Raw genomic sequence first — 27205 nt, 5'->3', positions numbered from 1 at the left:
TATCAAGTAGTAGGACATGGTGCATATTATGAAAGAAAGTGAAGGAAATTCTTAGTGTTATAAAAATTTGCATCCTTTTCTAGTTCATTTTTTTAATGCAAAGAAATGAAATATATCGGAGTTGAAACACGAAAGAATTTGACTCCAGTTTTTGGGTCAAGATAGTTTGTTCCTTTAGTCAGGTAACTGAATGGCATATTTGGACTTTATGTGACCTTTCAGGATCCAAAATGCCCCATTAACAATTCCTTGGAGATATATAGCACTAACCAGGGACAACTAGAGCAGCCCAGCTGCTCCAGGTGAACCCAGGGGCAGGTGGCTGTTCCTCCTTCAAGTTGCCCACAAGTTGCCTGATTTGGTCCTTTATGGTCATCATCAGGAAAGAGCCCTAACAGTTGCCAGGGTTCAGGTCTCCCATGAGTGTTTGTCAGCTACATGAGATTTATTTGTTCTTCTGGGTCTGTACGTTATGTCAGGGGTACTCAAAGTATTAATTTGCAATCATGGTCCTCACAGAAAAGCACAGCTCTCTGCTGCTATAGAAGCGTTTTCCTCTCTGGCACACATGTCCCGTTAGGAAGTACTCTGCAGAAGAGTGTGATCTCCAGGATAGTTCAGATTTGTGGATAATTATGAGAAAAATAAATATAATGTGCTTGTAAACCTTGCAAGTAATTGTTGCGGTACTAATTCTGTGATGCATAGACATGGTGCCATTAGAAACTGATGGAGTTTGTTAAATTAAAACGCTAGCAACATTTTTAATGTAACTTTCATGAAAACGTTGTGATCTGAATGCAAGGATGGGATTCAATTTGCACTCCTCCCTCCAGCACACGTGAGGGCTTTGCTCTTGAGATGGTCCATGACGCTTCATTCCCCATGAGGGAGATGCTTGAGAATCAGTTGGTGCCACTAACCCTGGGGCAGCTTCTCCAGAGCTTGTGCTCTGCAAGCCTTAGCCTAGCTGGGTTTCCAGGCCACTCCATCACACATTTTAAACCATGCCTAATGTAGCTAAAACCTTAAGTGGTGTTCCTTTTTGAAGGTGGGGATAAGGGTGATAGTTATTTAGCATTTGCAAAGGACTTTGAAGACATAGGAGCTGTGGGAGTTTACACACCACTGCAAGCTGAGAACAAACTGTCTAACGCTTACTTCCTCACATCATTTCTTGTAACGTGCCTTATCAACAGTCATCACTATGAAAGGATTTCCACCTTGTGGAAAAAAGCCACTGGGGGGAAAAAAAAAAGAGCAATTAAGATGTTTAATGTATAAACATTGAACTTATGATCAACAACTTCACTGAACAACAAACCTCTATTTTGCTTTTCAAGCAGAGCAACAGAGAGCATGAGTCACAGATTTTTACGCAGATCCCAAAACCAACATGTGTTAGGGCTGACAAAGAGGAGCAGTCTGCAACCTCCATCGTTGTCCACCACCAGCCTGCAGAATCAGTGACAGGCACAAAGCTGAACCTTCTCCCCACGTGTCATAGCCCACGTCCTCCAACTAAACATCCAACCATGTTTTGGTATTGGTCTCCCCAGCCAGGTAAGGACACAGACCAGTCAACTATTTTAAACGCAGCCTAAGTCCAACTGAAAATGTAAATAAAACCAGAAAAGGGAATTGGAATTCAGCAAAACTCAACAAAGCTGAATAAATGCTCAGATAAAGCAAATTCTCTTGTTGCTTGTAGAGTGCAGGTTTTGGAAATGACTTTGGCTCATACAAAGCCCTGGTTGATAGCTGTTCCTAGAAACCTGTCACCTTTCTTGATGTGGTGGTGTTTTGATATGGTTTGAGAAGGTCCTGCTAACTTTTGTTGGATGTTCTCAATGGAATTGCTATCATGATAGATGACATCAGTCGCAAAGAATGAGGTAGCAGGACTTGTATCACTGAGCAGCCATTGCTCCAACAGAACATGTGCCATAATGTTTAGCAATCAGGAGTGAAGCATTATAAATAGTTGTAACTGAACTCTAAACGTCAAATAAATGAAACAAGTATGTCTTATTTCCTGCTAAGATGCAATATGATCAGGCAAAGCTAACTACAGAGGCTCCAGTGCAAGCAGAGAACGGTCGGATTAAAACACGTTAGTGGTACCCAAGCTGCATGAAAACAATAATATAAAAATGAGACGTCAGTTCTGTATTTCCTTCTAGGTTCTAAAATCTGTTTTTGAGGCTTTGGTTGTTTCTAGTCTTGAAACCTGCAGAACTGTGGGATTTGGCCTAATTTCATCCTTTTAAATATTTGGCAGTGTGGACTGCTTCTACCACTGGTGAAGAAGGCAAGGATGTCCAGGAGTTAGTTCAGCCCACCAGGTGTGTAGGTTCTGGGTTGCTGACTTGTGAAGACAACAAGGTCATCCCGGACTGAAGTGCCTCCAAGGCTGGTGTTGCTGCAGATGTCTCCTGGCGTGCAATCCAAAATGCCAAACAAGCAGCCCGTGTTTCCTACCCAGCACCTCAAAACGAATTCAAAACAGCTGACAAAAACATCTATTCAGTTGGTAGCCAAACAACCTCATGAGTGTAGGTCTTATTTTTTTTCCCCCCTTTGTTTCTCAGCGAGCTGAGACGGGAGTCACTGTTTTCTGTTAAAATACTTCGGGAAGAGGAGATAGAAAGCGATAGTGCCTGCCCCTTTCTAATAATGCAATAGCCTTATTGTCAGAGCAGTTACAGAGGAAGGGGGACACGTGGGTCCCATTTCCCCTTCTGCCTCGGGCAGCTCAAACCCATGTTTCCCACCCTTTAGGGAAGCGGCTGTGGTCAAGGGGAGGATTCAGGATTCGAAGATGAAAAGGAGCACAGCTCCAGGGCTCAGGGCATCCTTTTGGTTCCACTCTCTGCTCCCAGGATTGTTTCCATCTTTTATTTAAAGACTGTTTTGTGTAGGACCATGCGGTCCTGGGACTGGGATGACACGGTGGTGTGGTTTCAGTGACTTCTGCTGACCCGAAGAACATGGACAGTGCCTTGCAAAAAAAGTGTAAAAAGCACACATTTTCCTGTGAAATGAAACTGAAGAGATTGCAACTATTCAAAACTGAGCAAGAAGGAATACAGTATCACTATTTGACATAATGCATCATACCGAGAAGGTAAAACAGGTTCTTCTGTTTACCCACTCAAGAAACAGAGTTTAATGAAGCAGAAAAGGGGAAAAACGCAGACAAAAGAAGATTTTTTTTTCCTTTCTCCTTTTTTCTTAAACAAAAGCTGTAATTAATGTGCTGAACTCATTGCTATCAGTTATAACCTAGGCCAAGAGATTAGTAGGATTCAAAAAGGATTAAACATCTATATGCATAATGAAAATATCCATAAGTTACAGTGGGTAGAATATGATCTCAAACCCTTTTACAGAGAAATTTGCCTCTTAATACCAAGTGAATCCCATGTACCAACTTCTGACTAGTCAAGGACCTTGTGAAGCATCTCTCTTTTTCTCCAGAATGTTTATACATCATCTCTATAGAAAAAAGGAAATTAAAAAAAAAGAAGACAAGTAAAATATAATACACTCTTCTGCATTACTGCTGTTCCAGGGAAGCAGCTGTTATATTGCTTACACGGAATAGTGATTTTACAGACTTATATGATATTTGTATAGGTCTTAAATTGGCATTTTTACGCAGTAAGTGAAATTCGGCCCTGGTAAATAAAGAGAGGGAAAAGCACAATCTGACCACCCAGCTAGGAATGAAATGTTGGAGCCGTTTGCACAGGAGGCAATCAACAACAGTGAGGGTCTGATTTCTCACTCTGAGTGTACTCTTACTTACAATAAGAGTGAGCTGACAGAAACAGTCTTTACAGAGTAGTTGCATACAAAAAATGTAGTGGGAGAAATGGATGGCTACCAAATTCCCTGTGTGTGCGTTCTGTGCATGCTGAGGTTTAAACTTTATTTTTCCACTCAGTGAGTTATAGGTGCACACTGATGTTTGGAAAATTAGACAACCTTTCTGAAAATCAGGGCTGGGTTCTTCTTCCTTTCCTCATGATCAGCTATTAAGAAATAAACAAGGATGGGCTGACTTAAAATAACTGTCAAGTTTGTATAGCTGCTTTTGGACTCTGAGAGACCGTAGAAGTTAAGGAAACACTAACACTTGGCTTATATCAAGTCAATAGTTATTTACTGTCTGTGGCAGCAAGCCTCAAATTTAAATTCAGTATTGCAATTTAATTTACATAGTCTTTTCTCCTCTGACTTCTTTTTTCTGGTCCCTCTGGTCACCTATTCCTTCCCAGCCTGTCCTTGCCCCTCAGTGTGACCCTAGGAGTGAGAAGCCCACCTGTTTTTCCAGGTCATGCAGAATATGTTGTTTTACTGCTATGAAATCATAGAAAGGTCTCGCCTTGCTGCCAGAGCCACCATCTTGCATTCTCAAATTCAGAGAAACAATCCCAACATCTTTATATAAACCATGATAGTTAAGCATCTTCTGAGCTCCCGAGTGTCCTTGCAACCTCAGGACCCACTAAAGATTTTGCAGTCCAGAGATGTTTTATGTTCAATAGCTTAACTGACTGGGACTTGAGAAAGTATTTCCTAGTTAAAGCTCTTTTTATGGATACAAATTTACCAGCTAAATTTGGTTGCGAGTGATATTTAATAATTCCAGAATCCCTTTCCTCTTGGTTTACAGTTTGTCAGCACTACTTTATTACTGTTTGCAGAAGTAACAAAAGGTGTTGCAATGGCGATTCATTTGGGCAAATTAAACCTGCAGTGGGATTTCAAATGCAGGCATTTGTCCTCTGGGATTAGGCATCAACAGGCTGTGGAATTATTTCTGACATTTCATCCATCATACACTCAGAATAACTAAACAAACCAGTGCTGCTCCCTCCCTGCTCAAAGAACAACTTTCACAGAGCCTTCCCACAGAAATATCCCAACCTATTAGTGTCAGGAAATTGTGCTTGGAAAGTTAAGAGAAAAAAGAAAAACCTTCCGCGAGTGAAAGGCAGAGATGTTATCGCACATCAATAATGTGCACTGGGAGGACTGCTTGTACACAGCTCTTCAGCTGGTGTAAATTGGGATGACATAACCGGCGCAGGTATATTGATTTTGTTCTGTCCAGGAATTTTCACCATATGAGTGACTAGATCCACAACTGCAAGAATCTGGACTTACTGTTCTTAAAGTAAGCTGCCAAATTTGTTTTAGGTGGAATGGGAGGAGGAATGGTTCTTTTCCTCTTCTTTGTTTGAAAAGGCAAACTTTAAAACACACAAGTTTTCAACATAGCCTCTTGCACCCTGCGTTTTTCAGCCTTTTCTTGAAATGCTGAACACATACTTCAGTGGCCAAAGTGTTTATTTCAACTTGATCATTCCTGAATAAATACGATCAAGCTAGGTTAGATGTAACATCGAAATACTGTAGCATCAGTGGACAAAAAACTCTGGGCTAGCTCATTATTAGAGGATAATACCTTTTTATTTTATTTTATCTTATTTTATTTTTTTTTAAAGGGATGTCTAATAAACCTCGAATTGGTTTCCCATTCTGAAGAGACCTCCAAGGATATCTTGCAATCACAGGAGGTTCTCCCCCCCTTTAATAACTAATATAATGTGCTTTGAAGTAATGTGGACTGACACTGAAATCTACAATCAAACACCTAAACTAACAGAAAAGGTAAAGCCACCACAAGGGAGAATTTAGAAACGGAAGTGCATAATCAGATAAATGAGAAGAAAGTTTTGAAAAGGATTGTAGAGGAGTAACAGGAGATATTGCTGGTGTGTTTCTTACTTCATTGTTGTTTTCCTTCAGTAAAAGTTCTATCAGCTGGGGAGAGTTGCTCACTTCTTTGAAGCTGGCTCTTGTTTCTCTGAAATCAGATTCCTTATTCCCATGGCTCCACTCCGCGATGCCAGCACAAACACACATCAGCAGCTGCACAGCACTTTAAAGACTTAGCGAGGAGCTATCAAGCAATTACTTATTCCATTTTAGATCTCTGTCCGTTATTTTCACTGAGCAAGTTTGAAGTTGGGGAAATAAAAATCAGAGAAAGCAAATAAACATTCTGGAAGTCTGAGCATCTCACCTAAGGAGCTGAGCTCACCTACCGTTAACCAAAGAGATGAGACCCGTAGGTGAGAAGTGCAGATGAGAAGAATAATCCCTTTCTCATCAATAAAGCCTTAAAAAGTACTTGGGTCTTCACTCTGATGAGTAATGGGAATTTTGGTGTGCTGGGCCGGTGTCATTTGGGTAGGATGAAAAGAGTTAAGAAACTAAGCTTGAAAATATTGGATTATTGTTGTTATTATTATTATTATTATTATTACTATTATTATTTTAAATTAAGCCTCTATTTGTGTTGTTTTCTGGTTTGTACAATTGTGCCTCTGTGTGTGTAAAATACAAGCTGTTGTAAACAGAGATCGACTTTTCATCTAAACAAGTACATTTATCCTTTGGCCTGAAGTACACGATGAATAAAACCATTAACAATCTTCCCATAAAATAAGCAATTATGGAACCATGAACTGCCTTTGCTTCAGAGGTGCCTGTGTGACTGAGGGTTGTCAATAACACTTGTAGTGTCATGCACTTGAGACCAACAAAGCCAAACTTCATCCCATCAAGAAAGCAGTAACCTCTCAAATGGTCCCGTGTAAGGTTATGGCAAAAGATGGGTTTTGCTCTTTGCCCTCCAGTTGTCTGCTGGCCTGCATGGCATCTATTAATTTTATCAATGGAAGTGCTACACTGAATAATCTGAGGAAAAGGTTAAAAATATACAGATGCCTTTAACCATGGTGAGGAAGTCAGAAAATTTCAGTCCATAACTTCCTGGTGCTTCAGAATTGTATAAATTTTTAGTTACCTTCAACATAACCTTTCCTGCATTTTCCTAGGAAAAAGAAAAATGCCCATTTTTTTTCTTGAACTGAGTAGGGGAAAGCTTCTCATACACACAGTTATATATGCCTGGTGGCTGTGGATGTAGGACTCATATTTTGACAGGACACTTTTGACAGTTTTCCACAGTTGTCCAGCAAAGCAAAACTGTGGGGAAAAGGACCTTTCCCCTCTGCTTCCCTCCTTTCACCCCAAAACTTGAATCCCAGTGGCAGGGGTGGCCAGTAGTCCTGTGAGAAAATCACTCAAACCCTGCCATTGATTTACACCCTGTCTCTCCAGCACTAGAATTTAAAAAAAAACTGCTGTAGATTGAGTGAATTCTCACCCACCACAGCAATTTGGTAGGACGTGCGAGCTGGTCTGTGAGCAGTCCTGGGAGCCGAGGCTGCGGTCACCTTTCTGGGTGGCTTTTTCATCTTTGTCCCAGATTAATTTAATTTCTCCGAGAGCATGTTTTTATGAACTGGGACGGAAAGTGAGAAGGAACACGGCAGGGCGGGATGACTTGGGAATACAGCCAGGCTTTGCATAAACCGGTACTTCAGTCGTTCACCCAAAACATCAAAGGATCAGTCCTAATCCCCGAGTCAGTTATAAAACAGCATCACCATGGAAGACAGCGTTGCGTGTTTTTGGAGACACAGGGTTGGATGTCAGCTTCAGGAAGACGTGTGCAGATCTGAGTTGCGGCAGAGCAGAGACAGGCATCAACTCAGGGCTAAGGATTTCCCCAGATGCTGCAAAATTAGGTTACTCTCTATACTTTTTATCCCCTTAGACCTTTTTGAAAATCTGGTTCTGCTTCTAAAATATTTGCAAGTAAAGAAAGATGTTGTGGAGGGTACCTGTAGCTGAAAAATTTATAGCAGATAGCATTTTTAATAAATGATTGATTTTTTTCTTTGTTCTGTCCAGAAATACTGAAATTATTTTTTCTACCTTGATGCTGGCAGTGAAGAATACAATTTACGTGTGGCCTCTCTGTGGTGGCAACAACTTTGTTCCTTTGTGCAAACAGACACAAATATTTTGGGACAAAAAACTGTCAAACAACAGACTAGATGAAACTTGGTCGTTTAGATTTCCAAAGTGATACTGAAGACGCTGAGAGAATAAAGCAAAGGTTTTCCTTAGTCCACTCTCCCATACTGATCGAATATTATGATTAGGGAGTGAACTTACATGCCAGACATGATCTACCTTTCTTGCACAAGGGTGGAAGCCCAAAGAGGATCTGTGCTCTGTGATGAACTTTGTTCCCTACATCCCCTTCACGAAACAAAATACAGTGTAGAAGTTAGATCACCCCTTATCTTATATTCCTCAACTGCTTTATATTTCTAAGCCTTGTAGACCTGAAACCTTTGAAAAAAATTAGCAATTAAATATGGCAATGAGAGAAGGCAAGTCACCTACAATACATTGTGATAATCCTGCCCAGCTATAGAAGTCTCTTTCAGACAAAGAGGAGTTTATTTGGGTACCCAACCTGAAATAAAAATGTCAGCTTTATTGTATTTCTCTTTGTTTTCTGCCCTTTTATGTCTGTGGAGGGAAATAAATAGATCTAGAATAGAGGAACTAAATTTTAGGCAGTTAAGGGTGGGTGAGTTGAGTCCCACACATTTTTTACAGCTAGATTTTTCTATGAACAGTAAAAAACCCAGTCTCTGTCAAAAAAAAAAAGTTAAGTTTTATAACATTTTATGGTAGTAACTACGCATCTCCCAAAAGACATGACAAAGTTTCAAAAGGTGGTGATATCATTTCATGTATGACAGCTGCTGGGAGAGACAGCACAAGGCCCTAGGCTGCAGGGAACAGCTTGATCCTGTATTCCTGAAAATCCTCAGAAATTCTGCCAAAGGACTGGACTAGGTGTACTAAGAATGCTAAGAAGAGATAGTAGGCTGGGTTCGCTATACTAAGATAAGGCTAAGGAGAGATACCGGAATACTTTCTAGCTTCTTTTAGGTTCCTGGCTTGTGGTCAAAGGTTAATAAATGTATGTAAGTGATGTTCAAACTGTGTTGTGCCGTATGCATATGCGTTTTGAAGAGGAAACCTGACTTTAACTGTTTCTACACATCAAGGTTATACAACACTGGAATGGTCAATAATGACAAATCCAGGCAAAATCATGACCATGTTGGTGCCAAATGCAAACTTTGCTTTGATGCAGGTTGGGAAGCTTTCCAAGTAAAGTTTGCAAATTGCTTCATTTGGACATCATGTACTTTACCTCAAGAAGCTACGGTCACAAATGCCTCAAATCAGTGTGGTCACAAAAGGCATATAAGGACTTTAAGTGCTCAATCATTGTTGTTAAAATTATGGTTTCCTTACAATCAAGGTTAGCCCTAGACTACAAAGACCAGTCTGTCACTCCAACAGGCAACCAACGTACAGGGAGTTTAGAGTAAAATGCTCATCCCTGACCTGCCCTGTGGATCACCTGGTGGTTTGCAGTCACTCTACACATCTGTTGACATAATCTGTCTGACAGATTATGTGCCAAGGTGACTCTAATTTCTGTTTGATTAGTTGACTTTATAATTTGTCATTTTGGAGGGGGAAAAAAAGGGAATATATCATTAACCTCTTTTGAAAGAATCGTAGTTATTTTTCTAGATTAAACCATTACAACCTCTTCCTATACCAACAAATATTATTTTAGCTCAAATCTGCGCTAGGGATTGTTTGTGTGTGGTACATTCAGGAAAAGGCTGTGCCTTCTTCATCAGAATAACTTACAACAAAAGCCATACATTACAAAACACTGAGTTCCTGAAGACCATGGCTTTGTAAGTCTGGATTTACTGTAAGTTACCAATAGTAAGTCACTGCATATTTAGAAAAGGTCCTGATCAATTCACAAATATCCAGCTATTTTTTTTTTTTTTAATTGAGCTTTTTAAGAACAAACAAAGAAACAAAACCACAACAGACAAATTTTAAGGAGACGTATAAGGCTAGGTTATGTGAAGTGTCAAAATATGTTTAAATACATGCCAAGAACTGAGTGGTCTTGCTTTGTTCTTATCGGGGAATAATTTTTCCCAATCAGAACTTCAACATTCCTTTCTTATTCTGGGTGTAAGACCACGTAATTCACACTGGTTTCCAAGTATGACAGATTCCAGCCCAATCTGATACCGCAGTGACTGTTCATTTCCCACTGGTGATCACCCCCTCATCTTATGGCTGCAAAGCAAAACACAGAGAAGGATCACAAGACTCTCTATAATAATAATGTACACTTCACATGCATCCAAATTCTAGCTTTGAAGCTGAAACATTGTGCTCTTCTTCCTTACTTTGTCATTTTGTTTGGTGCAAATCCCAAAAATTAATTGGAGAACAGTATTTCTTGGGCTTGTTTCCTTTATTGTTTCTTGTATGTTTCTTGCCAAGATAATTTGTGCAGAACTCCCCATGCCAAATAGCAGGTGCATAAAATAAATAGAGATATTTGTAGACAACACATTGGTAAAGGGTTGAAAATGTTATTCTTAAAAAACCTCTGAATACTTTATTTGTCATGTTCAATTTGGACCACACTGATGCAATTTCTCGTGTATATACTTTGTATATAGGTGCTTAGGACACTTTCATTTGTGAGGCTATAGCTTTACCATGCACCTCTGTCTGTTGCTTTTTCACTGCTTTTTAAAAGATTTTGGCTCTAGCCCTGGCTGCAATGCATGAGTTTAATTAAAATCTGCAGATGTTTTCCATAGACTATGTAGAGTGGGATTTACTTTTCATCGGTGAATGTACATTGGCTCTTGTTTGAATATATGCATGCACACTTCAAATACATGGGCAACAAATAGAACCTTTCTCAAGAAACGAGAACAAACCACACAAACGTGTACTCTGCATGGCAGTGAGAAACAAGACCTCGACATGAGGGCTATCCCAGATCTAGGACCTGCCACTTGTGCTGTGTATGCAGAGATAAGGAGGCAGCTATAACATAAGCACAGAGAAAAGACTCGGTTTTTATTCCAGTTTAATTTGCCAGAGCATGATCTTTCACCCATGCACTGAAAACAGGGACGTGTCCCCTCAACCGCCAAACCAGCGAACTGAAAGATGGGCAGCTGCCTACAAGAGCAGGGACACCTTGTCTTGGTCCCAGGCAGGAGACATTTTAATCACAACCGTGGTGATGAAAAAGGGCTGGGAGGGCTCACCTTTCACACACCGACCTATAGAAACACAAAACAACGCCTCTGCCGCAACCTAAGCCGGCTTCTGCTTTGGCATTCCCCGCACACGCTCGGCTTGCTAGCACGCCCTCAAACACAACTCATCGACGTGCTCCTGTCTTGCTTTACACCGCTGAGCCTGGCCTTTTAGAAACCGCAGGATACTGCTTCCCCATCATCGCAGCAAACTGCAATCTCGCGTTCACTGAAAAACAGGAAAAGGAACGGAGTGAATTTCAAAAACTCTCTTAATTATTGATACGTATAAAAATTGTCCTCTTGTGTTCTGAGAACTGGTGTAAAATGTCACAGCTAGAGAGTTTCATTCCAGTAAGTTATTCTCAGTAAATTCGGTCTGCTCGTTGCACGCATACACATATAGATATCTCAGATCTGTCTTCATATACGCTTTCTCTTCATGAAAAGCATTCTGACTACTTAACAGGCATGTGGGATCCTGCATAAATTATGCTGATTCTATATGATTCAAACTATAAAATATAAAATTACATTGCATTTTCAATAACCGTATACACAAACCATGTGGAACGTGAAAGGTCAGACTGGAAATTCCTCATTCTCATTTGTAAATAATTTTTTTTTTGCTGAACAACCCCATTGATTTCTACTGGGCTGAGTAAGAGGTCTCACGTAAGAGCATCATCTGGCCTTGTTTTAAGACCACCTCAGGGCTCCAGTGCTGCAATCTGATCTGTGCATAGACAGACGTGTACTTAACTGATGTCAGTGGGCTGCCTTTTTGGCTTGGGAAGGCATTTCATGGATCAAGGCCATAATCGTTAACTACCCAAACAAGAACATGACGAAGCTCCGCTGCAACATTTAATCTGATGTCTTTGAGACTACATTAACTTTTAGCTTTGTAGATGTGTGGTGGTTCTCCACCAAAAAAATATAATGTTCTTTCAGTGTTCCCATGGCTTTAAGAAGACAGACAAACATCACACAAAGGTTAGACAATGAAGAATATTTAGTATATACAGCATCGAATGGCAGTGTCTACAGAAAAGATGGTTCTTTCAGGACATCCATTACTCCCCTTGAATCCCTGCATGCTTGTTCTTCTCTGTCTTCGCTGCCTTATACTGGGGTTTTCAAACTTGCTTCTGTATGTGCTATCATAGCAGTTATGTGTCTGTTTTCAGAAATAATGAGTTTCTATGAATGTTGCTGAGTTCACACAAAGATGGATGTGACCTCAAAAACCAGCTTTACTTTGGTGTTGGAGATGCAATTTCTAGCTTTAGATTTGGAGCTATTGGTACTTAGAGGCCAACTCTGATCGCTCTCGTGTTGCACAGGGATCTGCTCTCGCAATTTGGTGGGTGCTGAGCCAAACACCCTTTGAAGTCCATGGAAACGCACCCACCAACTTCCAAAACAGACTGAGTTGTGCCTGAAATCTACAGCCTATTTTTTCCACCTCATTTGCCAGCATGGTCTCCCTTCTGGGTGTCACAGGTTTGGAAGCTAAATTAGCCACCCCAAAAATTTGTCAGACCGTTGAACAGAGACACAATTTCTGTGACAGTGGAGCAAAGGTACCTAAACATTTTAGAGAGCTTCACAGTGCCAGTCTGCTTTCACTGCTATCCATTTTAACATCACCTGTGCTCAGAAGTACGAGTACTCTCTACAGGGTACTTACTTTCCATACACTTTTCACTGGACTCTCCCTGGCACATTCACTGATCACTGCAGCACTTCAGCATGTTCTCTTTTTATAGATGTATCAGACATCTCACTCTAATATATGGCCTACAGACATATGGATGCACCTGCATGAACCCCGTTGTGTCAGTGTGCATTGGTACAGCAGCCAGGCATGCATTGCAAGTAGGGAGACTGGGGTTTGACTTAAATAAAAGTGTCCTGTCATATTGTACACAAGATGATATTTAGTGAGCTTATCTGACCATTATTTTCCAAAGCATGAACACCAGTGTAAGCTTGGTTGGTTACTAGCTGTTAAGCACACTGTCATGAAATCCATATGTACTGACAGTTTCAGTATTTAAATATACCTTCCCTGAGTGTAAGCAAAAATGGTGGAGGATTAAGAAGAAAAACTTTGCTTTAAGGCTTCAGAGTCTCTTGTCTCTGGTGTGTTGGTAAGCTGGTGTCTCTGGTGTGTGGTAAGCTGGTGTGTTATGTGTCTACAATAAGTTGTCCAGGTTAGAGCAGGACTGGAAAGTCTTGGGGTACATCCACGCAGAATTCAATGTTTTTTGCATCTCCTCGGCTCATGCAAAGCCACATTGCTGCCCACAAAGGCGCAGAGCTTGAACGAATCATGTTTTCAGGTAGCATGAATCCAAACCATTACCTGATTTTGGATGGTCAATTTGATATCTACCTGGAGCTGCAGAACATTTTGAAGAGCATCCCAGTGGGGTTGCCCCTCGCTGGATTTACAAGGAGCTCTCTCTTCTCAACCTTTGAGCACACTGCAGAGGGTAATCAAGACAGGTACAGGCTTTCTTAAGTGTTACTGCTCTATTTTCCATTCGGCAGCAGTGTCACCCGTGTACATGTTCAGCACAGTCTTCCCTGGCTGTGCACTCAATATGACCTGAATACAGCCATCAAAATCTGGATCAAGGCACAGTTCAAATTAGATCTCTCTGTCACGGTGGAATGAAAGATTCTTGGAAAGTTGCTCCATGTTATATTTCAACTGTCAGTTGTTTTGGATTAAGCTTTTGTTATGGATAATAAAAGTATATATTTCTGGTTAACTTCTTGCTTTCACTTAAAAATGACACCTCAGAGCAAAGGTGAAGACCACAAAGCTCAGCCTGAAATGTAAAGGCTTGAAAGTAAAGCTTAGGAAATTCTGAATACTTAAATGTAGGAACTTAAACTGGAAACTGGTATACCTCATTAGCCATGGTTATTTTCTATGGTAATCTACCTGTCTGTATGAAACGAGGAGACGGACACGTCACAAATTTTAAACTGATTTTGCTGTCAGTGAAGGGGATAACTTTAACAAAATAGTTATTTACATGAAAATAATAATAATAATGCCAGAAAAAATAATGTCACTGAGTAGAAATGAACGTGTGGAACAAATAGGGGTCAGGATCAGAAACACTGAAATGCAAATATTCAATTAACAATAATAGAAAAGATGTGGGGCATGGTATGTAAAATGAATGCTGCCCGGGGCCAAATGTTCTCAATGGCAAAGCCAACAAGATATTAAAAACACCCCACACGACTTTGTTTTTCAGTTCATGAGCAAATCTGTGTTGAAAATACGTTTATCTGTTTTAGCAGAGGAAACAAACACGTTCCACAATGTATGTATTAAGAGGATCTATAGCTTGCACAGCATCCATGGCTAAGAGCTGTGAAAGGGGAGGGGGAAACAAGGAAGAGTCGCAAAAAGGACAGATGCTTGAGGAGAAAAAGCTTACTAACCAGAGGTTTTTACATGGACCACAACATCCCGTGTCCCACATGCTGATTTCTTGGGCAGACCCGTTGCCAAGATAAATTTTTTCTTGGACTCTAGAATTTATAGGATGTGCTTGGCTTGCATCAAGAACACAGCAGTTCCTTCCCCACACAAACAGCTCTATCTAGCTAGGCTGGATATAAACAGAAAGACTGCTTCACTAATTATTTATACAAAGACAAAGATAGCTGCATTCTGGAAGGTTCGTAGGAACCGGATTCTTTTTCGTTTGTTTGTTTTGTTTTGTCTTGTCTTATTGTGTTTTTGACTTTCAGAGCTGTCAGACTCCACTGAAAAGCATCTAGAACTTCATCCACAGGAAGGTAATTCACAAAGTTACTGCTCTGATTCATACAGTGACTATTTTATTTTATTTTATTTTATTTTATTTTATTTTATTTTATTTTATTTTATTTTATTTTATTTTATTTTATTTTATTATTTATTTTTTCTTGAGAGTATTGATACCGTTTATTAAATGGTGAAGTATTTGTATAAAACAGGATCCTTACGTGATCAAGGATTTTCCCTTCCTACCTGCCCCACTGGATTTTGAGACTACCTGTGGTACTCCAGAGCTACCAGCACTGACCTTACTGTAAAACTTTTTATTATGAGAAGAAGATTCTTACGCGTCCTGGAAACGCACTTCACTGACATGCACCAGCAAACAGTGACTTTTCCAAGTGAATATGACTACTTTTATGAGTCCAAGCGAAACTCATTAATAAGTGTTTTCAGATTCAAGCCAACCGTTTTTTAAATTATGCCCCATCTTCTTTCCTCCTTTCTCCCCACTTTTAGACCAAGGATTTGAAATACTGACCCAGGCTTAGCAAGGCGAGTAAGAGGGAAGTAATTTTCTGAGTGCTTTACATGACATTACCCTCCCTCATCCTCTTGCTTTTGCATGAAATACGGCTGAAATACGGAATATATGAAAAAAGTTTATAGCAGTTTACAGCAAAGCCACAGTGAAAGGAGGTGAGAGAAGACAATAATGCAGCCAGTGGAAAAACAAGCAGCATTTTGGACAGGCAGAATTCTGTTGATCTGCAGTCCATAAACTAAACCTTACAAGTAGTTTTTCTTTATTTTAAGCACATTTTAGAGGCTTGTGAGGTTGGGTCTCAGTTTAGGCTCTGGGATTAGCATTCCTCTTGTGCAAAGTACCATGGAATTTTAATGAATACAAGTAGTCAGAATTTTTGCTGTCTCCCAGAGGTTTGTTTATTTACTAATTTAGAGACATGTTTAACATCTTACTTCAGTGGTGCATCTGTACCAGCACCATACTGAGGCAACGGTTAAAGATCTGATGCAGAGAAGAGTGGTGTTTGTGAGTCATATATGGTCCTAGGCACACATATAAATAATCCTCGAAAATCTTGTCCCGTGCTCAGATGATGAGATATTAAAATATTTCAATGGATACGAAGACATAGCATAAAAGACTCCAATCCAGTTTGCTTTGGGAATGTTCAGCATTAAAAAATAAAATAAAATAAAATAAAATAAAATAAAATAAAATAAAATAAAATAAAATAAAATAAAATAAAATAAAATAAAATAAAATAAAATAAAATAAAAAGATACGATTTGAGTGTCTGCTGTAAATGTACGGCTCTTTTTTTCCTTCAGACAAGGATGTCTCTAGGACCTGATAAGCTTAGCATCTAGTTTGGTCAAATAAAGTTTTTATGTTGAAATTACACAGCAGGTACTTCATCCCAAGTCCTCAAAGGCACTTAACTCCACTTGGCAGACTCAAACCGACACTTTTTAAGGTCCATATCTCAGCTGGTCCTTTTTTTTAGTTCAGGTTTTCTGAATTATTTTACCTTTTAAAATCTTCCTTTAAAATCTCAGGGACCCACCAGCAGCACAAGAGAGGGGTAAGAAGCTTTCTGAAGCCCTTGGTCTCAGGACTAGCTGAAACATTTTGTTTAGACTGAGAATTAAGCTGCTTGGCCTAAGTATCTTGCTAGGACCAAAACCTTGTGTAAGTGGTCCTTATGATTTTAAGAGGTTTGATCAAGAATGTTATTTTCAGTTTTAAGATAGGGCATTTTAAGCTGCATAGTATGTGGTTTGGGACTAAGATTTAAACCTTTCGTGAACATTTGCTTTTGCAAAAATTAAGTAGCTGCCTATATGAAACCTGGTCATACAGTCTTGAAAAATCTGGCTGTTTTCTTTCTTTAAAACAGAACCAGACAGTAATACACAACATGGTCATATTTATTTCAATAGTATGAGATATTTTGCATATTTGTTGTTTCTTGACATGAATATAATTTTCAACAAATATCAGGAAAGCAAACAAACTCAAATAAGAGCAGAAAATCACACCTCACCACAATCCCCAAATCTTCCCAGAACATTTTATACAGTTTCTGAAGCTTCGCTGCACTCTCCACGAAACCCTGGTTTGGTTTATGGAGCTACCAGAATCTATCCTCTGTCACTTAATTTGTCTAATAATGCCACAGGTAAATGATTACCTGCTGAATTTTCATCTTCTTGAAAAAGGATACATGTTTTTGTTACGATTTAAAAGAGTTATAAACTGTTATAGGACTGCTGGAGCCATGCCAAGCTTTGGTAAAATCTGGCTAGATAATAGATTCTCTTTAGGATAAATTCAGCAGAGTGAATATTCGTAGCTGAAGTAGTGTTCCTTGAAATCCAAAATTTATAATAGAAGTGAGATTGTGTTCTTAATGGCCTATATTAGGCGTGTTGGTTTTTTTTTAAGCAGTTATCTAATTACCTTTTAAGTCAATTACTTTGCTTGTTTCCCCGCTGATTCTAATCTCCCCAAAATGTATCTCAGTTTTTCATTGTTGTTTCCCAAACAAGAAAACAAAATATGAAAAATCAATAGCAAAGTTCACATGAACAGAGGTTAATCTTCTGTGTAGTTCACCATACATTCAAGATAGTGACCTTATTTACATGAGGCCTGATATTTTTAATGGAGCTTTTTTTAGTTAGTAAAGTCAGTAGCAGTAGAGCCTTGGAGCTGGTAGCAGAAAGTCAACTGCACATTTGAATACTTAATTCTGTGGCTATAAACAGCCACATCACATTTCCAGCAGCAACAATGGGGTGGCTTTCAGCACTGCTCTACCAAGCAGGCATGTTTTCTATTTTCTTCTTGTATATACAATTGAAAGCACTCCCACCAGAGAACCGTGCCCTGCATTCACTTCTGAAACAGAGCATGAGAGATGTCTTTCGAAAGTCAAAATCCTGCTTTTCCTTGGGCCAAATAATGAAAGAACAGCCCAGCAGTGCCCTGTTACTTCTGAGGCTTCTATTAAAAGCTTGAATTCGCTGACTAATTGTCAATGCTTGCCCCAGTGTGCAGTTAATAAGGAGATCTTTGGTCATGAGAAATGTATTTTTTTTTCTTTTGCATGGAAAGTTGAGTTTACCTTTAATCGTGAGAGAGATAAGGAGTTGCACGCATGGAGTATTGGCAGGTCCTTGTCTTGCTCTAGGGGACATCCACCAGCGCCTGCGTTCTTGTTGAGTAATAATGAGATACCATAACCAAAGAGTAGAAGATGCATGTCAGATGGTTCTCCAATAACATTAGAAAAAAAGCAGCTGATGTATGGGATATTGAAGGCAGATTAAGTTGTTAATGTATATTAGTATATTCTTAATTTCCTTTTAATTGAAAAAGACATATTGACTTTAATTAGAACCATTTCACAGGAACTGTCAATTAGCACATGTCAAACTAGTTAATTCAGAACAGAATTCTTTTAATTAGGGTCTGCTTTCCTTTAACTGTGGGGCCAATGAAATCAGCCTTTCCTTATCAAGATTTTAAATGTCTCTAAGACATACAATACAAATGTAGTCTCTTATCTATTATTAGAAGCCCATATGGATAACATTAAAATGATGATGTTGGCATTGTTCATGCAGCACAAATCACAGTTTCCTTTATGATTGTTTGAAAAAAAAAAAGAAAAAGATGAAGAAAGACTATTTTAAATACACAGATTTATCCTACTTTAAAGAGACTACAAAATTTATGACACGCGTGTTCACATTTAAAGTATTATTTAATACGTCTGCTCAAATAAATGGGCCTATTCAAACGTTTTGTGTGTTCTATCAGCCAAAGACACATAAAACATTTTCAAAGCATGCAGCAACGTTCTTCCCTTAAATGAACTGTAATCAAAAGGAGAAAACAGACTCGATGATTTTTTTTGGACAATATAAAACCAGCATTGTTAACTTTCATTGCATGTGAAGATTTAACACTGATTGCTAATCCAGTGGCTGTGAATACTAGTGAGCTAATGTCATCTCAGTTATCAAACAGCATATAATCCCAGTCTTGACTTTCACATACATTTTCTGAATATGTGTGAGTTTGTGGTCGACATCAAGACCTTCCCCATGGATTCTGGATTTGCCACGTGCAACACCTGCAATGCCGGTCACATCCCATCAGTAGCAGGAAGACCTGAGAAAAATCTAACAAAACATATAAAAGGAATGATTGTGAAATCTTGACTTAGTTTTATCATATGGGGTTTAGCCACTGTTTAACTGACCTATATCAACAGAGGATTACAGAGATTAGTAAAAGGAATACTTAATAACTGAACTGTGGATTCCAAAGAGGATTATCTGGTAAGATATTTCATGTATCCTGATGCTTTGTTGAACATATTAAGGACCTGATTATGGGTCTGAGTAACTCAACAATGAACAAAGCATAATTTCCCAAAATACAGTACCACTGGGATGCATTAAAATTGAACGTGTCCTAGAAGAACACTTTGCTTAGGATCCTAACCACACCGTTTTTTCCCCCAGTGTTAGTCTTCAGTGTGTGGTGGGTAGTAGCGTTTTAAGAGTGCCTAGCCCTAAAAAGAGTGTGAAGATTTCCACAAAACTTGGAAAACTTGATGAACTTTAGCTAGGTGATCTGCAAAACTGAAAAATTACATCCTGGGAGACACATCACTGCCCACTGTCCAGTGTAGCCTGAGAATAACTAACAGTACTACTTTTAAATGTGATTGTAAATAAGTAACATAAGACCCTGATATTTATTCATTAATCCTATTGTGGCTCACATTAAATCTCTGCTTATCAGTTTAAATGATTACCATAATTTAGAACTCTTTAAGCAGATCTAAGTCACTTTGGCACTGAATTGCATAATCCAACGTCTTTTACAACACAGCAGAAACAATGCTTTGGATTTTGATCACATTGCTCAACCCACAATGTATTTTTTGTCCTGAAATGACAATTAGCAATAACTCTTTTGAGATCATCTGCACATTGGCTGTGCATAGGAAGCGCGGGTAGGTTCATCACCAGGGTTATGAAACATGAGGTGACTGCCTTTATGCTCATATATTGTGCAGAACTTTAAACTTTAGGAATATCTGTACACTTTAAGCTGTAGAATATTCTCAGATTACAGTGAAATTTTTAATCCTTGCAGTATCCCAGTTAGGTGGGTAATATTTTATTTAATCCATATCTTATGACTGGGACAAATGAGAAGCAGCTGTCTGAAGGGAAAGTAACTTATCTAAGCCCAAAAGAGAGTCAGTTGGAAATGAAATTTAAAGCAGAAGCTCCCGATTCCCTGAAGCTGTATGATCCTCCCTGCAAACACACTAATGCACCTGCCAGTGCAGCCCAATGTGTGCTGTGCCCTTAAAGCAGTGCAAAGCATTTTTTCCCCTAACTAATAATAAGGCAATTCATTGCTTAGCAGCAGCACTAATATTTACACACTTATGGATCTCATGATTAAGTAGCAAGCTTTGACTTCAATTAAACCTGACAGTTTCTGATAGCAAAAAGTCATTACAGAACTTCAAAAGCACTTGAACAGCAGAAAGATCTTTATAATTATCTATATAATATCTTTCAGCCTCTGTTGGCTCCTTGATCTTCTGTGGCAGGCCCAACTTCTCTGTTAACTTTAGTCCATGAGAAGCTGAACCTTAACATATGCTATTTGAAAAGATGTATAAGAAAATGTTGCACTGTGCAATGGATTTCACCCCCTCTGACATTCTTTTTGGAATAAGTGCTTAATAAAAATTGCCCATGTGAATCATGTACTGTTCATGTATTGTTCATGAATCAAACCAAGAGCCATTTAAAAAATGACTAGCATTAAGGAAACGTAATAGCTTTTTAACAGATTATTTAAATGACTGTAGCTCTGATTTCCAGTCATTTTAACCAAACAGCTATGGCAGAACTATCTCTGAAAAGGGAGTAACTTTCTGATTAAACTCTTTTGTTGTTGGATTTAAGAAATATTTTAGAAGAGAGAATTTCTCAATTATGTATTCATCTTTCAGAGCGCGGGCATGGAGGGTGTAACAATTTGATCAAACCCAGCTGAAAGCACTAATGGTTTGGAGGATTCATTCCGTTCTTACAATCATGGCAATGAAAGACTTTAAATGCATTCGGAACAGAACAGTTTGTTCAAACTGACCAGAGTGTAAATCACATCCTCGGTAGCTTCTTCTCTCCGCAGCTCAGATTGCCTGGGACTTTTGTGCAGCGATGCAACAGCGACCAAGCAGTGAATTTGTGCATTTTTTCAGCCAGATTATCAGCCCCTCTGATTCCTTGATTTTTCCTTTGGTGGCGGTATACATCCCAGTGTAATTGAAACCAGCAGGTACCTTCATCTGCTCATGTGCTGTTGGCTCCTTGGCCTGGTGGTGCCAGCAGCTGAACCCTCCATTCTTTCCTCCTTTTCCAAGGAGGGTTTTTAACCGTGACAGTTGTGCTCCTGTTAAACCATTACAGCAACTGGTTTGCGGCACCTAAAGGGAGCTCCCTCCCATTAAACCGGGGGAGTTCCTTACTCCCAGTCCTGCAGACTGATGCCTTCTATGTACTGTTGTTGTTTTGAAGCACGGCCCAGATTCTCAAAAACCACCATCTTCTGGACAACTGTCCATTCCGCCAGCTGTTTTCAGCAAAACATCTTTGTGTTAATGATGAAAACTAGTTAGTGGAAAAATAATGCCAAGGCACTTAATATATGCTTAATTAATTGCAACGTGGTTTAGTAGCTGTGAACAAGGATGGTCAGCGGACTGCCCTGTCCTCTTGAAGAAGGGACCTGTGGACCATCAGCAGTTCTCTGATCATGGATGAGGAGCTGCTGTTCTTGCTCCCATGCTCTGTGAGGGCACATTCCTCCAGGTCACATCGCCTTGTGCTGCAGCACCCTTAAATACTCTGTTATTAAACAATTCTCCAAGCGCAACTAAAGCATTTGGGTTGTTAACATGCATAATAAGTTATATTTAAGAAGGTTTCAAATCAGCACATTGTATTTTGCAGCAAAGTCATAAAAATATGCTAACATGATAACATCTAATGAGGGAAATGTTGCATGCAGATGTCTGTTTGCCTATTATCCCATAAAATGACTATATTTTTATTTATATGAGTAATGTTAGACACAAACATGTTACCAAAAAAGCATTCATTTAGGAAATGTATAAACACAATGAGTCTAATATAAGAAACTGTTTTAAAACACATTTTTTGGTGTTTATAAAATGAAGAGAAATTATAAAAAAATTGTTCCAAAGTACACTTTTTTTCTCCCTCATGATGAGAAAGAAATATAGGTTCTCAGCTGGCATATAATTTGTGATACGGCAGCGAAGTGAAATTTGTGCCTCACATCATGTATCCTTTACACGATGCAAAGGAGTATAATTTTATTTTTGTTTTATTTGAAGGTTCTGTCTGGGCACATTGGCCACCAATTTCATTTTTATTGCAGTGCACGGATAGCAAAGTCACATATCCTTATGTTAATGCAAAGGGCATAGGAAAGGAAAGGGAAAGTATAATTTTTGTTGTTGATGTTGTCATTTGAAATTTCCATAGTGTCTGTGCACATTGGGTACCATTTCATTTTTATTGCTCTGCACTGATAGCAATGTCACATATCATTAAGTTAACACCAAGTTACAAAAGAAAAGAGAAAAAGAAATTCGCCCCCCCCCCCCCTCCGTTACCATTGTTTGAAATTTTTTGTACTGTGTGAAAATAATTTCTCTGTGGTGGTGCAAGTACTGAAAAATCTAATATCTAATGTAACAAAAGTATGCCAGTATATGTTTTTGTATTGCTCCATGTGACAGTGGCTAAAAAACATGATACTACTTAAATTTCTTATTGGTGGGATGAAGTTTTGTTCAATGTCTAAAAACAGTTAATGTGGAAACTACCAACTTCCAGGAAAATCAGAATAATACCAGAGTTTAGTTTCCCCAAATTATTATATTCTATTAAAACACTTATGTTGTCTGTCCTAAAATACTTTCTGTGTCTGCCCCACTGTATGTAACCCTTGAGCGGAGAATGTGACCCTCACTTTGGGAAGCGGAGGGTTTGTCAGTTGTTGTGTTGGGCCCACTTCTCATTGCTGACACATGTAAATGAGCAGTATTAGGGTGGACATGGTGCTCATCTGCACGGGGAGCACCAAGCAGCTGCGTGGCTGCTTCGTTTTATGTAGCAGGCCATTGTACAGGTCAGCACTAATAGGGAGCAGAAGTACAACCCTTGTGCCCCTTTGGGAAGTTTGCATCTTAGTATGGTGAATCTATTGCCAAAAATTGTCTCAGTTTTGGAGACCAAAATAAGGCAACTTGCTTTATTTTATTTCATCTATTATTAACCATTCCCATATTGCACCCTGCACTTTATTCTTAACCTTTAGAGCAATTCTATTGTGGTTCTGTGACTCAACATCCACTTCCAAGGAACCACCCTTGGATAGATGCATACAGGGCTGCCAACAAGAGATGGCAAGCTCCCATGTGGTCCTTCTTGGTCTACAGTTGTGATAGGTCTACCATTTTGAGACAGACTCCATGCATTGCAGCTTGGACCCTGCTTTCCAGGCAGAATACCCCAAGCTGGGCAACAAAGCTGGTGAAAGGGCTGGAAGGCAGGTCCTGTGAGGAGAAGCTGCGGACTCTGGGTTTTCTAGTATGGACAAAATGTGACTTTATTGCTCTCTGTAGTTTCCCGAAGAGAGGACAGGGAGAAGAAGGTGCTGAGCTCTTCTCCCTGAGATCCAGTGACAGGATGTGTGGGAATGGTTCAAAGCTGCACCGGGGGCAGCACCAACTGGACATTAGGAAGCATTTATTTACTGAGAGGGTTGTGAAACACTGGAACTAGAGAGGTGGTTGATGCCCCAAGTCTGCCAGTGTTTAAGAAGCTGTTGGACAATGCCCTTAATAATATGCTTTGACTTTTGGTCAGCCCTGAAGTGGTCAGGTGATTGGTCAAGCTAGTCATTGCAGGTCCCTTTCAACTGAAATTTCTATTCTATTCTATTCTATTCTATTCTATTCTATTCTATTCTATTCTATTCTATTCTATTCTATTCTATTCTATTCTATTCTATTCTATTCTATTCTATTCTATTCTATTCTATTCTATTCCATTCCATTCCATTCCATTCCATTCCATTCCATTCCATTCCATTCCATTCCTGTAACTTGCATTAATGGCTCAAGATGAGGGGGTTGCATCTAAGGGCCACCCCAGACCTTTTGCATTGCTTTTGCAGTGTTCCCATCTGGTGCTCACAGTGGAGGCTGGTCCATGAAAGATGGTCTTAGACAGCATATTCAGCATCTGCAGCATCTCTTCCTTTTCTGCCACACAATGTTTTGAATGTGAACCTTTTTGGAGCAATTGCTTTGGCCCCCACATCATCATACATAAAGATGTGGCAATTCCAAGCTTGCCCATGGGCCTTTGGAGACCCTGTTGCTTGAGGTGGGATAAAACAGCTTTCAGTCTCTTCCACTCTTGACTAGTAGTAGGACATGGGAGGATTTGGGCTGAGATTTGCATCTACATGAACCAAGCTGAATCTGGAAGGACAGGAGAACCTTGGCCAACATGGGTTTAATGAGAACTGTATGACATTAAGCAACTGCAGATGTATGTATGTAATAGATTTTGTGGTGTCACAATAGGCTACATCCCAATAAGCCACCTGAACATGCAAATATATGACAGCTAGCATGGTTTACATTTTTAATGCATTTCCTTGTGTGAGGCTTGGAAAAGCCTCCTCTTCACCCATAGCCACAGGCTACTTGTGTGTAGCAGCAGCAGTAGCACTCCATCTTCAAAACATCACATATCATAGAAGATAAAATCAGAAAAGAAAAGCTGGCCAGAGGAATCCCACGAGTCCATCCATTTACACCAAATTTGAGGTGTCATCAGCTGTACTGTTGTTGCTGTTCCTTGGATGGTGTCCATGAAACAAACATTCTTCTGCAAGTAACGCAAGGGTGGTGGAGATCTCTTGCTTTGGAAGTGTCAGCTGTGCTGTTGGGCACAACCTTTGATGGTGCCAGTGTTCTTTTCCTCCTGTACCTCAAGCAAGACAGAGTAAGCGTGAAATATTTTGTAGCAGGTGTTAGAGGAAGCGGGATAATGTGGCAGTTTTGGAAGAAATGCTGGAATGGGAATATGCTGCTGAGCTCTCCATCTGGAGAGGAAACCCAGAACCACCCTTTCCTCATGAGCTGCAGGAAGAACAGGGGACCGTGTGTTTGGGGGTTTGTAGAAGACAAATTCTAGCTTGTTTCTAAAAGTCTCCATATGTTTTCATTTGTGTTGTACACTTTCCTCTTGGCTGTACAGGAGGTCTTCTGTTTTATACTAGCACGTCCCAGAACATTTTTAAGTTATAAAAAACATAATTATGTCAGGGCTCCACAAATGAATTATGATTCTTTTCCCCTCCCCGGGTTTTTATTAGGCTCGGTGGGACTAATTCTCTATTGCTTTGCACCTTGCGTAGGCGTCTATGCTGATGCCAAATGGGTGTAAAACACTGGCTAAAACTATGCAACACGCATCTAACTGATTGAGCTTGGGGTCTGGGTTCACACACCAGTAATTTGTGTCCAAATCTTACATCTCCAGTGTCTCTTCAGCCTCACCAGATGGCGGGTGATATTCCAGGTGTTAATAAGCCATGTTCTCTCCCACTTCTATTTCTGTAGCAAAATGCTGACGAGCCTTTTGCATGGTCCTTTAAATTAGGAGAGATCATACACAGACATGCACAAGAATATATGCATATACATGATTTCTTACTTTCCAAGTCATGGAGATTATGTATGTATATGATCTCTTCTACATATATACATATATATGAGGTACTACAAAACGACAGGATTTTAGGGAAAAAAAAGGTAATCTAAAGTACTCTTATAGAACATGAACTTAAATTATTTGAAAACTGTGTTATCTAAAAGCAGTTTACTTTGCTGCCTGTGCCAGCTGTGAGCCACGGGAAGAAGGGGCAGGAGAAACACCACTTGTGAGCAGTTTGATGCCCTGCCTGTGCCAGGACCTTGGGTACCAGCGATGGGCTGTTTGCAAACAGTTCAACTTTTGTCCAGTTTGGGTTGAAGGGACCTTCAAAGCTCCCCCAGTGCCATCCCTGCCATGAGCAGGGACATCTTCACCATCTCAGGTTGCTCAGAGCCCCGTCCAGCCTGGCCTGGGATGTCTCCAGGGATGGTTCATCTACCACCGCTCTGGCCAACCTGGGCCAGGCTCTCACCACCCTCAGGGCCAACAATTCCTTCCTCATGTCCAACTTGAATTTTCTTTCCTTTAGTTTACTTGCTTTAGTTGGACACGAGTGCTTGCAATTTTTGACAGCCCGGGGATACCATGCACAGTACAAGGGCTCAAGTCTTTAGGACCAGCCAAGGCTCCCAGAGGACCAAAGCTCAAACATCAGTTTCATATTTTAAGGGTCCGAGAGACATCTGGGTGGGGCTGCAAGCAGTTTGGGGTTGGAGTGTGGGATAACTTAGCCGCGTTGACATAGCCATTACTCATAACCATGTTGACATTGAAATTACCAAAGTTCAGCTTCAGTAATTTCAAACCCGCTTTGCAGCAGCTGTATGAGGGGAGGAACAATAGAGAACTGGACTCAGTATACAATGCATTTTAATAAAATTCTTCATGTGATTTGATTTCTAAAGGATCTCTCATCAGCCTATCCCCTGCATTTTTGTGACAGTCACCACAAACACTGGTATGAGACTGACTTAGAATGGAAAATATTAGCAGGAAAAATGGATTTTCCCAAAATCCTGAAGACACTGCCAAAATCTCTTTGCAGTCTACCTCCAATCTGAAGACTTACTGGTTAGATTAACCAGAGTTAAACAACCAAGTATGGACTTTACCTACTTCTCATATGCTAAAAATAACTAGCCAACCAAACAAAAAAGACAAGAGAACAACTCTTAAATCATAACCAAACACATATTAATAATATAAATTTTTAATTACTTTCTCTGATAAAATCCCTCCCTGTAAAGCTGTGGGATAACTGTAACGGGTAGTGATAGACAGCGTTCCTAAAATAAATTTAGGGTTTCTGTCAGAAAATTGGAGCTTTACAATAAGCAAGTCTTTTGTCCTGGTATCAAACTACATCTCTCATCTCACAGACTTGTCAATGGAAGATCTCTGCTCTTGT

The 27205-nt window shown here is 39.7% G+C and overlaps 1 long non-coding RNA gene across 5 annotated transcripts in view; it reads left to right on the top strand.

The window, feature by feature from the left end:
* LOC110360564 (uncharacterized) overlaps positions 1-27205 on the top strand; it is a 69363-nt gene that overhangs the window by 30338 nt on the left and 11820 nt on the right. The window contains exons 2-3 of one of the 5 annotated variants that reach the window (XR_010469183.1): positions 1347-1563; positions 14895-14942. The exons of 1 other annotated variant lie outside the window; for it this stretch is intronic. This is a non-coding gene — a long non-coding RNA (uncharacterized LOC110360564). Of the gene's footprint in view, positions 1-1346; positions 1564-14894; positions 14943-14967; positions 15306-27205 lie in introns of those variants that run through there. 3 more of the 5 variants (XR_010469184.1, XR_010469185.1, XR_010469187.1) reach the window with 3 other exon arrangements.

The sequence above is a fragment of the Columba livia genome, chromosome Z (genome assembly GCF_036013475.1).
Source record: "Columba livia isolate bColLiv1 breed racing homer chromosome Z, bColLiv1.pat.W.v2, whole genome shotgun sequence".
In the NCBI taxonomy this organism is placed as follows: Eukaryota; Metazoa; Chordata; class Aves; order Columbiformes; family Columbidae; genus Columba; species Columba livia.
Note: the sequence above shows the minus strand (reverse complement) of the source record. Positions and strands in the feature narration are given on the sequence as shown.